This window comes from Bidens hawaiensis, unplaced genomic scaffold (genome assembly GCF_021521415.1).
Source record: "Bidens hawaiensis isolate Kalapana, Puna unplaced genomic scaffold, B.hawaiensis_p1.1 tig00009445_1, whole genome shotgun sequence".
In the NCBI taxonomy this organism is placed as follows: Eukaryota; Viridiplantae; Streptophyta; class Magnoliopsida; order Asterales; family Asteraceae; genus Bidens; species Bidens hawaiensis.
The window spans coordinates 383,772-399,009 of record NW_027491700.1 but is presented as its reverse complement, the minus strand read 5'-3'; the positions used below and the strand labels follow the sequence as shown (position 1 = coordinate 399,009).

Genomic DNA, 15,238 nt, shown 5'->3' with positions numbered 1-15,238 from the left:
TTCAAACTATTCACTATTAACCAATATTAATACAAACTAGCAATGTGACTATCATTAATCCCAACTTTCAACTTTGTTACCACTAGCAATCCCGGTCTAACTTACGGTTAAATTTATCAGTTAAGTTGATGTAAAATAACAAAGGCACCCTTATCATTAAAAAAAAAAAACTATTTAACATGGACCCACACCTTTGTCTCCGACAAGCACAGTGTGCCGATAAGACCATGAAATCCGGTGATTTGTTTTCCGACGACCCTCCAACCTTTAAGCAACCATTTTCCAGAGACCTTTTCAACCCCACTATTCCTCACCGTTGATCCAACACCTGCGAACACACAATTCGACCTAACCCTGAGACCTCAAAAACCAGGGAGTTTGGACCACGTGGATTCACCGGTTAGGTTCGTTTTTGATGGCGAACTCACCACCTAAACCACGTGAAGTGCTAATTATTTGAACCCATCTCGTAAGTTCGTAACCATTATTCCAGCCCGCGATTTTCCGGCAACAGAAACAACTATCTTCTCCTCGGTTGAGATCTCGAAAACCAGACACAAACCTCGGCATAAATCTTAAAAACCCAGCAAACGATTACGGGTTTAGGGTGTGGCCGACACAAATTGCAGATCTGATTTGACGGGTCCAAGCAATTGGAATGGCGACTATTGGCGGAAAAAAAAGGGTGCAACTAATGGTATTCTTTTGCTCGTCGGAAGTTCGCCGGAAGACCAGGTAGGGGCCGGAAATTAGTTGAAGAAGATGCAGTTGTCGTTTGGTGATTTTAGCTCATTAAAGAAAAATGTGGGGCCCAATATATACTAAGTGATTTAATTATTTTTTGTTTTAGTGTAAAATAAATGGGTATTTTTGTCATTTTCCATCAACTTAACTGCTAAAGTTAACCGTCTATTAGACAGGGACTGTTATTGGTAACAAAGTTGAAAGTTGTGATTAATGATAGTCATATTGTTAGTTTGGGATTATTATTTGTCAATAGTGAATAGTTTGGATTATTAAAATCCAATTTTCCTTATATTAAGAATTTGGTATTTCGCTTTAAAATGCGTAAAGTCAACTGTTGGCTCCTCGAAAACATTAATTTACTCTCATTTTATTATGAATTATGAATATTAAATAAATGCAACACAAACACACATCAAGGTTAAACACATTAACATTTTTATTGCCGGTTTCTAGTAAAACCCGTGTCTATCGAACCGGTGTTTTGATGTACGCCAAACTAGTCGAGTTCCCGACCCTTGTCAACGTCTTCAACTCGTAAGCAATCCAACACCTCGACTTATCTGTATGATAAAAGTAACCCATACACTTGCAATCCTTCGAGCATTTGCTCTCGCAATCACTCCTTTTAACCGGTCCAGTCCCAGGCGTATACTTAACCGTGAAATGGTCCGCCCCTTTAACCTGATAATACGTAAACCTACCCGCCTTACAACCCGGAGGTTTCGTATCACAATCTTTGCTCCACGCAAACACCCCTTTTGGCGTCGGGCACCCAACACACTGACTATCCTCACAAAGCCCAAACCTCCCGCACCGATTTGGTAAGTGGCACTCGTCTTCAAATATCATCCCATTGAAGTTCTCCTCCTTATCAAACATAGTGTACAACAAGCTCCAAGCGTTTCTAATCACATTTGCGCGGTAAGTGTAAAATCTTAAGTTCCCATCGATGCCCAATCGGAGATAAGATAACGAACTATTATACCGAATTTGTCCCATATCTATAGATGGAAACTCCCAAGACTCGCCGTTTTTAATATCACACCTTAGTGAGTTGAAGTTGTTCTCTTCGTATTCGGTTTCTTGAATCACCAACGTTGCATTTACAATAGTCACATTCTTTCGGTCTAATTCGGGGAATGTGGATGCCCAATAAGGCATATTGTTCTTGTAATACAAAGCCAATCTTTTCGGCTCAATTACAAAGCTATAATCCCCATTAACGTTTTCAGTAACCGACTTCCGGCTCACAAGCTTGTACGGTCCACCTTTAACTCTAAGAGTCTGCCCGATCAAGAGCGTATCGGTTGGGGAATCAAAGCTTTGCCAGACGAAATTACCATTCGAGTCACGAAGCACCATGTTACCATTGGAGAGTATTTCGAAACGGACAACGCCCTTATTGGCTGTGTTGGTTTGCCACACGATCCGCCCATTGGCCTCCGCAAGTACTAGGTTACCATTGGAGCCTAATGAGAATGTGGCGTTTTCTCGGACGGGTTTGCCTCTATTGGCGTCCCAGACCCATGGCATGATGGTTTGGTCACGTCTAACGCCCGCTCGAAGAGCGAGAGTGTAGGAGTTTGGGGTGGTGTTGTAGAAACATAACTGGAAAGGGAAGGTAAAGGGCGGAAGTGGACGGTAAGTTGGTGCGTATTCGGAAAGATAGGGCATGTAATCGGAATCAAAGAGTAAATCGCCTTCGTTGACATAAGTAAACGTTTCGTTCGGAGGAACTACGGCTTCGGATATCTTGAATGATTGGAAGATCAAGCAGAAGAAGATGAACGAAAGATATGAATAATAAGCAGCCATGGCTAGTTGTGTGTGGTGTTGTATAAGGAGTGTGTATGCCTATTTATACATCTAGATGTATATTAGTAAAAGACTAAAGGAATATAAACGTTATTTGTTTATTACTATTGGATAAGGGTTGACGCCATTAATATTAATAAAGTTTTTCAAGATTCGCTTGACTATTCAAATTAAGGCAGCCAGGCCAGGAACCCATAATCGAAAGACCGTGTATGTGAACTTGATGAATATATGGCAATAATATAACACAAGTGGTAACGTGCTATATGAGTATATGACACACTGTAAAGTTGCCTAAGAAGTATTAGTTTACTACCAAAAGTCAAATTTATACATGAGCTTTCTGTAGCGACGGTTTTAGTCTTGTATGACGCTAGTGGGTTTAACTATAAAATTTAAAACAAAAGATGAAACTAATTTATGTTTTAATGTTGACATTTACGCTATAAATATTGTGTTTAAACTTGTCTTCTAATGTTCAAAATAGATGATTGTTTACTACATTTTTAAAATCACGATTTTTGGTTTATTATAATGTATTACAGAGAAAGAAACTATAAATAATACAATTGACCGCGGCAGTGATGCATGGTGCTTGTGATGATGGTGGCGTTGGGGAAAATATGCTTGAGGAAAAATATATTAGTTTTTATGAATTAGAAGGGAAGTATAACTAGTAAAAATAATGAGGGGTTATATTTAGCACAACCATTTAAAAATATTGGTAACTTATATCAACTTTTGGATAAGACTTACAGATAGAGAAATATTTGAAATGATTAATCTCTTGATAAATTCATAAAGTGGTTTAGGCTTTAAGAATAAAATAGAAGAAGAGAAACTAAATTTGAGACAATTTCATATTATTTTTCTTAAACAAAGATCTATATAATATATATAAACGAAGATATAAAAATCCTACGTGTCGCGATGTGGTCGTTCCCCCTTTTTTTAGAGTCACCAGATTTGCTTGATTTTTAAATAGAGGATTCTCATGCATTTGACCCAAATTCATAGGTATGGGTCTTACCAAACCCAGATATTTCTTAAACGGGTTATAACATCCCATTAAATTAAAAATTATTCTCACCAAATTAGTGATGTAAAAATCCTATAAAATAGGATATAATAAAAAGTAATATCTTATTTATTTTAAAAAAGATATATATATATATATTACTTAAATTAAAAAACAAATTTGATAGTAAAAAAATAAATGGGTCTTGGGTCTCATCAAACCATAAGTATATTATTAACTTTCATAAATATTGTTTATAATTAAAAAACCAATTTTATAGTAAAAAATAAACGGGTCTTGGGTCTCGTCAAAATCATATAGCTTTTAAACCGGGTTATAGCATCTCATTTATTTGTGAAACAATTTATCATAAAACCATAAGTATATTATTAACTTTCATACAAAAAAAAATATAAATTCAAAAAATAAATAAATATTAGAACAAACAATATAAAACATCCTCGTAATTAAGGGAATAAAAACTAGTTACAATATATAGGAAAACAAAAACATAAAAATAGAAAAAGATAAATAATAAGGAAACACAATTAGAGTAATAAAAGAAGGGGCAACTTCATAGAATAGTAACCAAATTTCAAAATTGTTCAATTAGGTCACTCAATTTTAAAAATGTTTCAATTGAGTCACTCAATTTTCATATTTTATTAAATTAAATGTTTTAACATGTTTTTTTAGAGTTATTCTTTCTTGTTTCACGTAGGAAATCTTTTATCTTTTTTTTATGTTGACCTTGAGTGGCGACGTGGATTTTATTTTTTATTTATGAATTTTAAAATAATTAACGTTTTGTAATTTTTTTTTAAATATAACTACATATATTGCAAATTCTGACATCCACGTCTTATCCTCCATTTCTTTCTTGACGCACAAAAAAATCGGTAAGACTCGATTTGAAGATTTAGACCCAATTCGAGAAAAATATGCATGAGTGACCTAATTGAAATATTTTTGAAAGTTAGTTACTATTTTATGAAATATTAGAGATCGTATCATTTATTGGGCTAGGTTCAAATAGAAACTATGAATTTTCTGAAGTAGGCTAAAAAGAAATATTTTAGTTGACTACAAATGAATCTAAAAAAAATCCAAATAATACATTCTTTCTTCTTTAACAACTCCAAGGATCCAATTCCACACTAAACTCAACATATTCCACACTTATATCAACCTTTGCCACTCGTCGTCACCCATACCGTCACAATCCACCACCTACAACCGTATTTCCGCCTCGACCAACCATCGCTGCAATGGCGGCTAATCCTAGGTAAAGGTATAATTTATATTTATTGGTGTAATAGTATAGTAGTAGTTTTTCCCCGTATTAAGGGATCACCGTTTCGAGATAAGTTTATATCAGTTGACTCGTATCATTCTTTCGATCAAAATCCCTAAAACACGGGTTTGAAACTCGGAAAAAAACTTATCGACGTTAAGTGTTTTTTTAACGGAGGTCCATTGAGACAAAAGTAGTTGAAAGATTGTACTATTGATAGTGATTTTTAAAGAAAGAATTATCTACCAATACACAAAAGATATGATTATTTATTTCCAATTTAACAATAAATAAATGCATGGTCAATATAGATGATAATAAGCTTAGTGTTAATGACAACCATCCTTTTCGAACTAAGGGTGGAAGGGGCTTACATGGTTACCCCCTTAATTCGGGTAGTCTTTAATGTGCGGTAACACCACACGGGTAGTGGGTTAAAGATGTGAAATCGGGTTATACAACAAGAAAAAGAAGGTAAGAGAGAGTTATGTTTGTGCATGGAGTGCAGATCGTGAGAGAGAGTTAAGGGTTGATGAAAGAAGTGATGCCACTAAAGATACTAGTTAGGGTAATTGATGGTAAGTTTGAAATAATCAAATTCTATTAGTTGAATCATAAGGTAGTGGAGGGTATTTAAAAAGTTACTCCCCCTATGGTACGGGGTAGCAGTTAGCACTATGTTATTAGGCTATACATAATTGTTAAGGGTGGGTATTTTACATCACATCACCAACACTCATTTTAACAAAAACATGTATAATAGTTAGGTTGTGTTTGTTTTTTCTTATAAGGTGTGTAGAGAGTCTATGTTTGCGGACGTGTAGACATAAGCTCTTGAAAACTGTTTGTTTTTTTAAAAAAAAAAAAATCTTAAAACTGCTCTTATGGTCTTAAAAAATAAACTTTTTTCACCTTCTCCACACTTTTTAACATCATACCAAGTACTAACACCCAATGTCCAACACCACCATCACCCACCGTCCGCCGCCAACACCACCATCCACCGTCCGCCGCCACCACCACCCACCACCACCGTCCGCCGCCACCACAACCCTCCACCACCATCGTCAACCACTCACCACCACCACCGTTAACCACCCACCACCACCACCGTCCATCACCACCACCACCACCGTCGGCCACAACCACCGTCCATTACCACCACCACTCACCGTCCGTCGCCACCACCACCCGTCGCCACCACCCCGCCACCACCACCTGCCACAACCATCCACCACTACCATAGTCCACCACCCACCACCACCGTTCATCACCACCACCCATTGTCGGCCACCATCATGGTTCACCACCCACCACCTCAACCGTCCATCACCACCACCCACCGTTCACCACCTACCACAATTGTCTACCACCACCCACTTCCATAGTTCTTAACCACTATCAATTAGTTTAGCAGTCTATAAACATTAAATGATTTTTATGTACTGTAATATATATGATATGTAACTATTTTTCAGCTTATGCAAACGATATCCAGTTTATAAAACAAACAGTATTATATTTTCATATTGCAGACGACCACATCTTCAATTGCAGATATTAAATCAGATAAAATCAGATTACAGATATTTTTTGTCTTAAAAACAAATAGCACCTTAGTGTCACTTAATTTCAAACTACATTAACCTTTGTTGTAGAAATATTCATGCCTATATAGCACCCATAATGCCATGGGGATTGAATAGATTATATAAGTTTTATCCGCCTTGTTCATATATTAATGACCCTTATAAATGATCTTACGGGTCTCATAATGTTTAAATCAGCTCAGATAACTATTGGTGAGGTAACAGGTGAGAAATACATATCATATGTCTCTCAGTTGACGAGATCCATTAGAGCACGTAAGTTAAAACAAAACCTTTAAACATCTATTATATTAATTCACCCCTTTATTTTATAAACAGTACAAGCACACACGGACGATAATGAAAGAGCAGTTGCTTTCCTCATAAGTGTCATCAAGAGACTTTGATCAGGTATAAGAGCATTCTCATCCGGATCTCCATCCCCATCTTTATATTTACACTACAAAACACTACATTTCTCTTTTATGTTCAATTAAATAATATTACCTTTATACATTTATCATTGCAGTTTTCTCTCTCATCTACTCACAACCAATTTAACAAATATTAAAAATTAAATAGGGACAAACAAAGTTTCCCCAAATTTACAGAAAATCACTACATTTTCTCTCTCCACCCTATAATTTACACTCACAACCAATCAAAATCTCACCCTATAATTTATAAACTCACCTCACAATAATATAGGGAATGGGTTAGGAATTCTAAATACCATAAGACATAAGTCTCTACCACTACGTTAACTAGCTAAAATAACGAATTTATATATAAATTAAAAGGACGAATATAATATGCTTTGAAATTTAAAATGCATAAAAACAGCTAAGTTACCGATTAGCTCCTCGTAAACCTTTGTTATATTAATTCGTTTCATTATGAATTATGAATATTAAATAAATACAACACAAACACACATCCAGGTTAAAACATTAACCTTCTTAATTCATTTCAGGTTTGTAGTAAAACCCGTGTCTAGGCAACGGGTATTTTGATGTACGCCAAACTAGTCGAGTTCCTAACCCTTGTCAACGTCTTCAACTCGTAAGCAATCCAACACCTCGAATTATCTGTATGATAAAAGTAACCCATACACTTGCAATCCTTCGAGCATTTACTCTCGCATTCACTCCTTTCCACCAGTCTAGTCCCAGCGGTATACTTAACCGTGAAATGGTCCACCCCTTTGACCTGATAATACGTAAAACCACCTGCCTTACAACCCGGAGGCTTCGTGTCACAATATTTGCTCCACGCAAACACCCCTTTCGGTGTGGGGCACCCGACACACTGACTATCCTCACAAAGCCCAAACTTTTCACATCGATTTGGTAACTGACACTCGTCTTCAATATCAAACACATCCCGGTTCCCACTACCATCAAACAAAGTGTACAACAGATTCCACGCCTGTCCCCGCACTCCTCTTCGGTAAGTGTAGACTCGTAGGTTCCCATCGATGCCCAATCGTAGATACGATAACAAGCTATTATACAAAACTCGTCCCATGTATATCGAAGTTGTACGATATGGCGGGAAAAGATTCACGACTTCACAATTCAATTGGTGAAAATTGTTGTCTAGGTATTCAGCTTCCGCAACTCGAAACGTTGCATTTTGAATTGTCCCATTGCTTCGGCTTAATTCAGGGATCGTGAATGCCCAGTACCGCATGGTGTTCTTGTAATACAAACCCAATCTTTGAGGCTCAACTACTAAGCTATACGCCCCGTCAACGTTGTTCTTGACAGAATCACGGCTCACGAGCTTGTACGGACCACCTTTAACTCTAAGACTTTGGCCGATCAAGAGCGTGTCAGTCAGGTAATCAAAGCTTTGCCAAACAAAGTTACCCTTTGAGTCACGAATCACCATGTTATCATTGGAGAGTATTTCGAAACCGACAACACCCTTATTGGCTGTGTTGGTTTGCACACGATCCGCCCATTGGCCTCCGCGAGTACTAGGTTACCATTGGAGCCTAATGAGAATGTAGCGTTTTCTCGGACGGGTTTGCCTCTATTGGCGTCCCAGACCCATGGCATGATGGTTTGGTCACGTCTAATGCCCGCGCGAAGAGCGAGTGTGTACGCGTTGGGGGTGGTGTTGTAGAAATATAATTGGAAAGGGAATGTGAAGGGTGGAAGTGGGCGGTAAGTTGGTGCGTATTCGGAAAGATAGGGTAAGTATTCGGAATCGAAGCTTAAGTCGCCTTGGTTAACATAAGTAAACGTTTTGTTCGGAGGAACTACGGCTTCGGAGATGATGTATGATCGGAAGATTAAGCAGCAGAAGATGAACGAAAGATATGAATGATAAGCAGTCATGGCTAGTTATGTGTGGTGTGGTATAAGTGTTGGAATTATGGACCGGTTCGGCTAAGTCAACGTGGCCGACCGGGTTGTGACACGTGAGAGTTACACCTTGGGCAACGAACTAAAATGTAACACCCCGACCAAAGGCGGATTATACATCGGGGCGCCACATATTGTTTCATTACTCGTGACACTATTGGGTGTCAATATTTAATAAATACATTCATTCGCGCACGCGCAGAGTAAACACAGATGACATAAAACATCATAAATCAATGTATTATAATCATAATATTCGAACAGCAAAAACTTGTCTTGATACATTTTAATCTAGGTCCAAAATAAAGAAAACTTCCTAAGTGTCCACAAGCTCCAGAACAGCTACTGCAAACCTGAACATGTGTTAAAATAAACGTCAAACACTTGCGTGTTGGTGAGAAATCAAGTTTAATACAATACATAGATAACAATAAATCTGCGCGCAACACGTGTATGTCTGGTGTTTAACAAGGGTGCAATCAGATTGTGATCAAGCCTAGATAGATCATAGCTCATAGTTCATAGTTCAATCCGTGCTCCCAATTGAGCACAAAAACGAGAAAACATCTGTGCAAGTGTAAACAAAGAAAACCGTAAACGATAGGTCTCCCGTGTTCATCTAATGGATCCATGAAAACTGCGGAATAGGCCGAACAAAGCGGTTAATGATACACACATACAAATAAACAGCCAAGTAAACGTCCTCAACACATGGGATACTGCGCGACTAAAGCTCATAAACAAGTTTAAGACTCTAAGTTTGTATGAACACATGATCATCCCAAAACATTAAAAGCAAAAAGGGATTAGGTACGAGATTACTCACTTGATAACGATGCGGTGTAAGATAAAGCAAGAACCAACTTTTAAACAAGCACAAGTTAACCTATAAATAAGATTATTGTTTTAACGATCTGTTTTAGGTCTTGATTATAAGTTAGCATAATTAAATTATTATATATAATATATATATTACCGGAGAAGCAGGACAGAACAGGGAGGAAGACGGAGGCAGAGAGGGAGGCGGCAGAGAGCAAGGAAAACAGGAGAGATTAAGTGTTTGTGTGTGTAGTGTTAGGAAAAATAATACTATTATTTATAGAGAAACCCTAGGAGACATGAATCCAGAAAAAGGGGAAAAGATTCCAAGACAAACAGAACAAGACAAAACAAAAGATAGCAAAAGATATTCAAAAGCAAGTAAAAGATATCAAAAGATATGGCAGCAGGGAAAAAGAGAAAAAGGCTGACAGGGAACAGTAAAAAGGCATGGGCGGTTCAGAAAAAGGTACTGGTCAAGCATGGCAAAAGCAGATCTCAAAAGATTATGTCAGTCACTTTTTCTGTCAACCAATGGGGTTGGTGCGCATGCTGCGCCGAAAGTAACTTTTCAGACATTAAGCAGATTAGGTCAACAGCTCAAAAGATAAGACAACACAAAAGCAAACGGCTAGATTAAACAGAAAAGGGTTTAGCGCGAGAAAGCTCGAGCGCACAGGCAGACACAGAGGGTCAAGAGAGCGCGAGCGCGAAGGCAGACAGAACCAACCTTAACGCGTCGCGGAAAGAACTACATTTCTAGGCGCGCCGCGGGAAGAACTTCAATTCTAAGCGCGTCGCGAGAAGAACTATATTCCTTAGCGCGTCGCGGGAAGAACGGTATCCATAGCGCGCCGCGGGAAGAACTAAAATCCTTAGCGCGCTGCGGGGACAGTTCGTCTCGCGTATCGCAGTAACAGGTGGTCTTCACGCAGGCTTCCTTGTAAGGAGTCTGGTGCGTGGAGCTGCGCAGACAACCTTAGGCGGGAAGGAACAAAGGACAAGCAAAGAGAAGAAAAAGAGGGAAACAAGGCGTAAGGGCGGGACGGCGACAAGAGGGAAAAGAAGGCGGAAAGAGAGAAGGAGAGGGACGGGACGGCGGAAAGAAAGAGAGAGAAAGAGGCGGGAAGGAAAATATATATATTATTATTAAAGGTAAAATATAAGTAAAAATATTAAATCATAAAAGAAAGAGATCGGATCGGAGAAACGGGTACCTGGGTCGGGTCGGATCGGGTCAGATGTCACATAAAATCTGTTTAAATTGTTTGATCGGTAAATGACGAATTTAATATGACGAAATTATTATTTATAATTGTTATAGATAATATAGTGGTTCAGACTTTAAACGAGTGTTGGAACAAGTTGGACTTTGGCCCGGTTAGAATTTATTATTGATAAATAATAAGATTATTCTTTTTTTTTACTTGGAGAGGACTCCAAGTTAATGGGAGGCATGTATATATTATATATACATACATCACGTAAAAAGACATAGGGTTTTTATTTTTGGAATTCTGCCGCAAGCCACAAGGTCCAGCTGTCGCTACCGATTTCGTAACCGACCACCGTTAAAGCAAACTACCGCACCGCCATCGCTGCTGTGTTGCTGCCTCCGCCTCTGATCTGGTGTTGCTGTCGTGTTCGCGCCACCGGCCACCAACGCGCCATCACCACCAACAGTCATCGTGTTCGGTTCGTCACCTAGCATCGTTCGTTGAACCTCGGTGTCTCAACCGGGTAATCATTAACCGAGGTAAACTTAAATATTGTCTTTGTTGGTTCATATTTAACTTGGTTGTTTTGACTCGTACTCGTATCGTTTGTAACCGGATCCTGTACGGTTCCGTTAAATGGTGATTACCCGTTTTTATATTCCGCTGCTTATTCATATATTAATGTGATTAATAATTATGAAACTAATTTAATTAAACCGGGTTTAATTGTTAAACCGTTGACTAATCACCACTGGATCCCAACAGTGGTATCAGAGCCTTGGTTACAACATACGAGTCGAATCCGGTCTTTTCACCAGATCTACATCATAAACTTCAAGCTAGTTGAAGTTTTTGATCTAGATATGTTTTTTGAGCAATCTTGTTTTGGTCAATTTTTATTTATTTTATTTGACCAAAATATTGCTCAATTTTATTTTTTATCGAATATGTAAATCTGGCCCGACCTTGTTTGCTTGGTTGAATGGTTTTTGGTTTTTGGCCATATGGATGGTTCAAAAGTTGTATTTATTTTTCGGTTTTATTTTATGGTTTTTGGCCACTTTGTTGGTTCAAAATTGTAATAGATAGGGTTTGGTTTTTTATTATATGTATTTTTAATATTGTAATGAAGAAGACCCGAAGGAAAACCGAGGACGAGCTCGTGAAGTTCTTGAAGTCAGTGGGAGTTAGCAATGTTGACCGGATGCACCAGGAGTCCATCCTTGTGGTTGTATGTGTTGTGACCCCTTGACCCGATTGGTCTTGCTAATAGTCTCTAGCAAGACCAATCACATTTTGGCCATTTAAGATTTACATATTCTTGTTTGCTATTATGGTTGCTTGCTTGATTATAATAGGTTATAATACCACCGACCTAATATCAAATATATTAAAATAAATTTTAATTAACCAATAAAGTTTTTGCAAAATTAAACTAAATTTGATTTTCCAAAACCTTATAACTTAATAGTTCTCTATTAACTTAAAATTGGTTAGACGTATCGCGGCAAACTTAGTTTTTAATAGGTTATTTAAAACTAAGCGTCCTGAGAGATGAAAGGGTTCATCATTAATGTCCTGATAATAAATACAGTAAAATTTGACTTTTACTCTATTTGGTAATTCTAAAATTAATCCCAATATAAAACCAATAGTTCGTGCCAATCCTACTACAAGTCACACTTGAGGCATACTACAAAATTTCGAGTGTTTGGAGCTAAAGCACCGCACTTGTTTTCTAGCCTATCCCATCAAGGTGAAAGCGCTTCGTTGACACATCCGGCCCTTTCACACATCACTGTACTAGGACAACTATTATTTTACTCTCCTGTTACGTGCTAAAGCTGTCTGGAGACTTAAAGTGGGCAAATATGAGGCTAAACGTATCTATACAGACAATCGTTGTCTCTATAGGCCTCATAAACTGAGAGTTGTGCTCTATTCACAATTGGCAATCGTTGTCAGTCTGCCTAACCACTTATTAATGTTGTGTGCTACAGCTGCCTTTAATAACTGGAAGCCGGATTCTCATGCTCCTATTTCATTAATGTTATTGGGTCATTAATAATGGGACTACAACGTCGAAAATACTAATTAAATTTACTTTTGCTTAATTAATCAGTTGTCGTCAAACGAAAACTCACCCTACGCCCTTAAGACTATCCTTGAGAAGGATAAACTAAACGGTACCAACTTCATCGAATGGCACCGCAACTTAAGACTAGTTCTTACAATGGCAAAGAGCCTGTATATTCTCGATGGACCTGTTCCAAATGAGCCTGAAAACAACACAGCCGCTGCTCGAAAAGCTCTTGACAAGCATAGGGATGACTCGGCTGAGGTCTCCTGTATTATGCTAACCACCATGATTTCTGAGCTTGCTAAAGGCTTAGAAGACTTTGGTGCCTATGAGATGCTGGAACAACTCAAGGGCATGTTCCAGAAACAAGCCCGTCAAGAACGGTTCGATACCATGAAACAACTCATAAGTTGCAAAATGGCAGAAGGGTCTCCGGCAGTGCGCATGTTCTTAAGATGAAGGGGCACATCGATCAGCTTAAGAAACTTGATTATCCCATGCTTGATGAGATGGCATCGGATTTCATCCTCAACTCTCTCCCCAGCTCTTACGACCAGTTCGTAATGAATTTCAACATGAATGGCTGGGTAAAGACAGTGCCGGAGCTGCACAACATGCTCAAAACGGCTGAGATGAACATTCCTTCTAGGACCAATCAAGTTCTGATGATCTGATCTGCTGGTGTACAGAAGCCCAAACCCAAGAATCAGGGTTATAAGGGAAAAGGCAAGAAGAAAGTTACTGTTGCTGCCAAATCTGCCACCAACACTAACAGGAAAGTTGCAAAGGCATCACCGCCGCCTCCTGAGGAGCGCCAGTGCTACAAGTGCAACAAGATAGGGCACTGGATGCGTAACTGCCCCGAGCATCTAGCTGAGTTACAAAGAGGAAGGCCAATGGTGAAGGCACTTCTCGAGGTATTTCCATATACGTTATTGAACTTTTCACTGTCTCTAGCAACACATGGGTATTTGATACCGGATGTGGTTTCTAGATTGTTAATGTCTTGCAGGAGCCTGAAAAGTGGAAGAAGCTGAATAAAGGCAGCATGGAACTCATCGTTGGAGATGGGAAGAGTGTACCAGTTCTGGCAACTGGAGTTTTTCATTTTACTTGTCCACCTGGCCTAGTTTTTCCTTTGAAAAATTGTTTGTATGCTCCTAGTTTGACCAGAAATATCATTTCATTTTCATTGTTGCTTGAACAAGGTTTTAAGTACGTTTTTAATGGCATGGCTATTTATGCTTACTTAAATGATATCTTTTATTTTGAGGCTAAACCTCGAAATGGTATTTATGAAATTGATGTTCAAACTGATAATAACGTGTATCATCTTTCAAAACGTATCAAGACTAGCATCAATGATACTTTTCTGTGGCATTGCCGACTTGGCCACATAAGCAAGGCAAGAGTTAAAAGACTCCAATCCGAAGGGATTATTGAATCCACAGGACCGAACTCATTTGATGATTGCGAATCTTGCTTAGCTGTCAAGCTCGCCAAAGACTCCTTCACTCATAAAAGTGAACGAGCAAGTGATCTGTTAGGACTCATACATTCTGATGTATGTGGACCTTTCAGAACCATGACTAGAAACCATGAAATATACTTCGTTTCTTTTATCGATGATTATAGTCGATACGCTTATGTGTATGTTATGAAACACAAGCACGAAACTTTTGAAAGGTTCAAAGAGTTTCAAAGAGAAGTGGAAAAACAACTTGGTAAAACCATTAAAATGTTTCGATCAGATCGAGGTGGAGAGTATCTCAGCTCAGAATTTATCACTCATCTAAAAGAGTATGGAATTGTTTCACAGCTCACTTCACCTGGCACACCCCAACATAATGGCGTGAGCGAGAGGAGAAATCAAACTTTGCCAAACATGGTTCGATCGATGATGTGTAGAACTAACTTGCCTCACTCCTTCTGGGGTTATGCCCTTATGACCGCCGCCCGCATTGTCAATCTAGCTCTAAATAAGAAGATAGACAAAACCCCATATGAGATATGACATAAGGGAAAGAAGCCCAAATTGTCTTACCTTAGAGTATGGGGATGTGATGCTTACATCTCAAGTGAGTCTGATGACAAACTTGATCCCCGCGGCGTAAAAGTTGTTTTCGTCGGATACTATAACCAAAGCGGTTATTACTTATTTCATCCTGATACAAATACGATTTCTATCAAGAGGAAAGGCCGCTTCCTTGAGAAGAAATTTCTCAATCGAGGAACTGGAGATAACGTTGTTGAACTTGAATAAATTCAAGAACCACAAACAACCGCT

The 15,238-nt window shown here is 38.5% G+C and overlaps 2 pseudogenes across 1 annotated transcript in view; both read right to left on the bottom strand.

Moving 5' to 3' along the window:
- Positions 1 to 2,587, bottom strand: part of LOC143532450 (epidermis-specific secreted glycoprotein EP1 pseudogene) — a 34,963-nt pseudogene extending 32,376 nt beyond the window's left edge. Inside the window, exon 1 of the transcript XR_013135172.1 lies at positions 1,180 to 2,587. The product of XR_013135172.1 is annotated as an epidermis-specific secreted glycoprotein EP1 pseudogene (transcript). The remainder of the gene's footprint in view (positions 1 to 1,179) is intronic.
- A 4,845-nt stretch (positions 2,588 to 7,432) lies between these two features.
- Positions 7,433 to 8,829, bottom strand: LOC143532428 (epidermis-specific secreted glycoprotein EP1 pseudogene; annotated as a pseudogene).
- Positions 8,830 to 15,238: the final 6,409 nt, after the last annotated feature.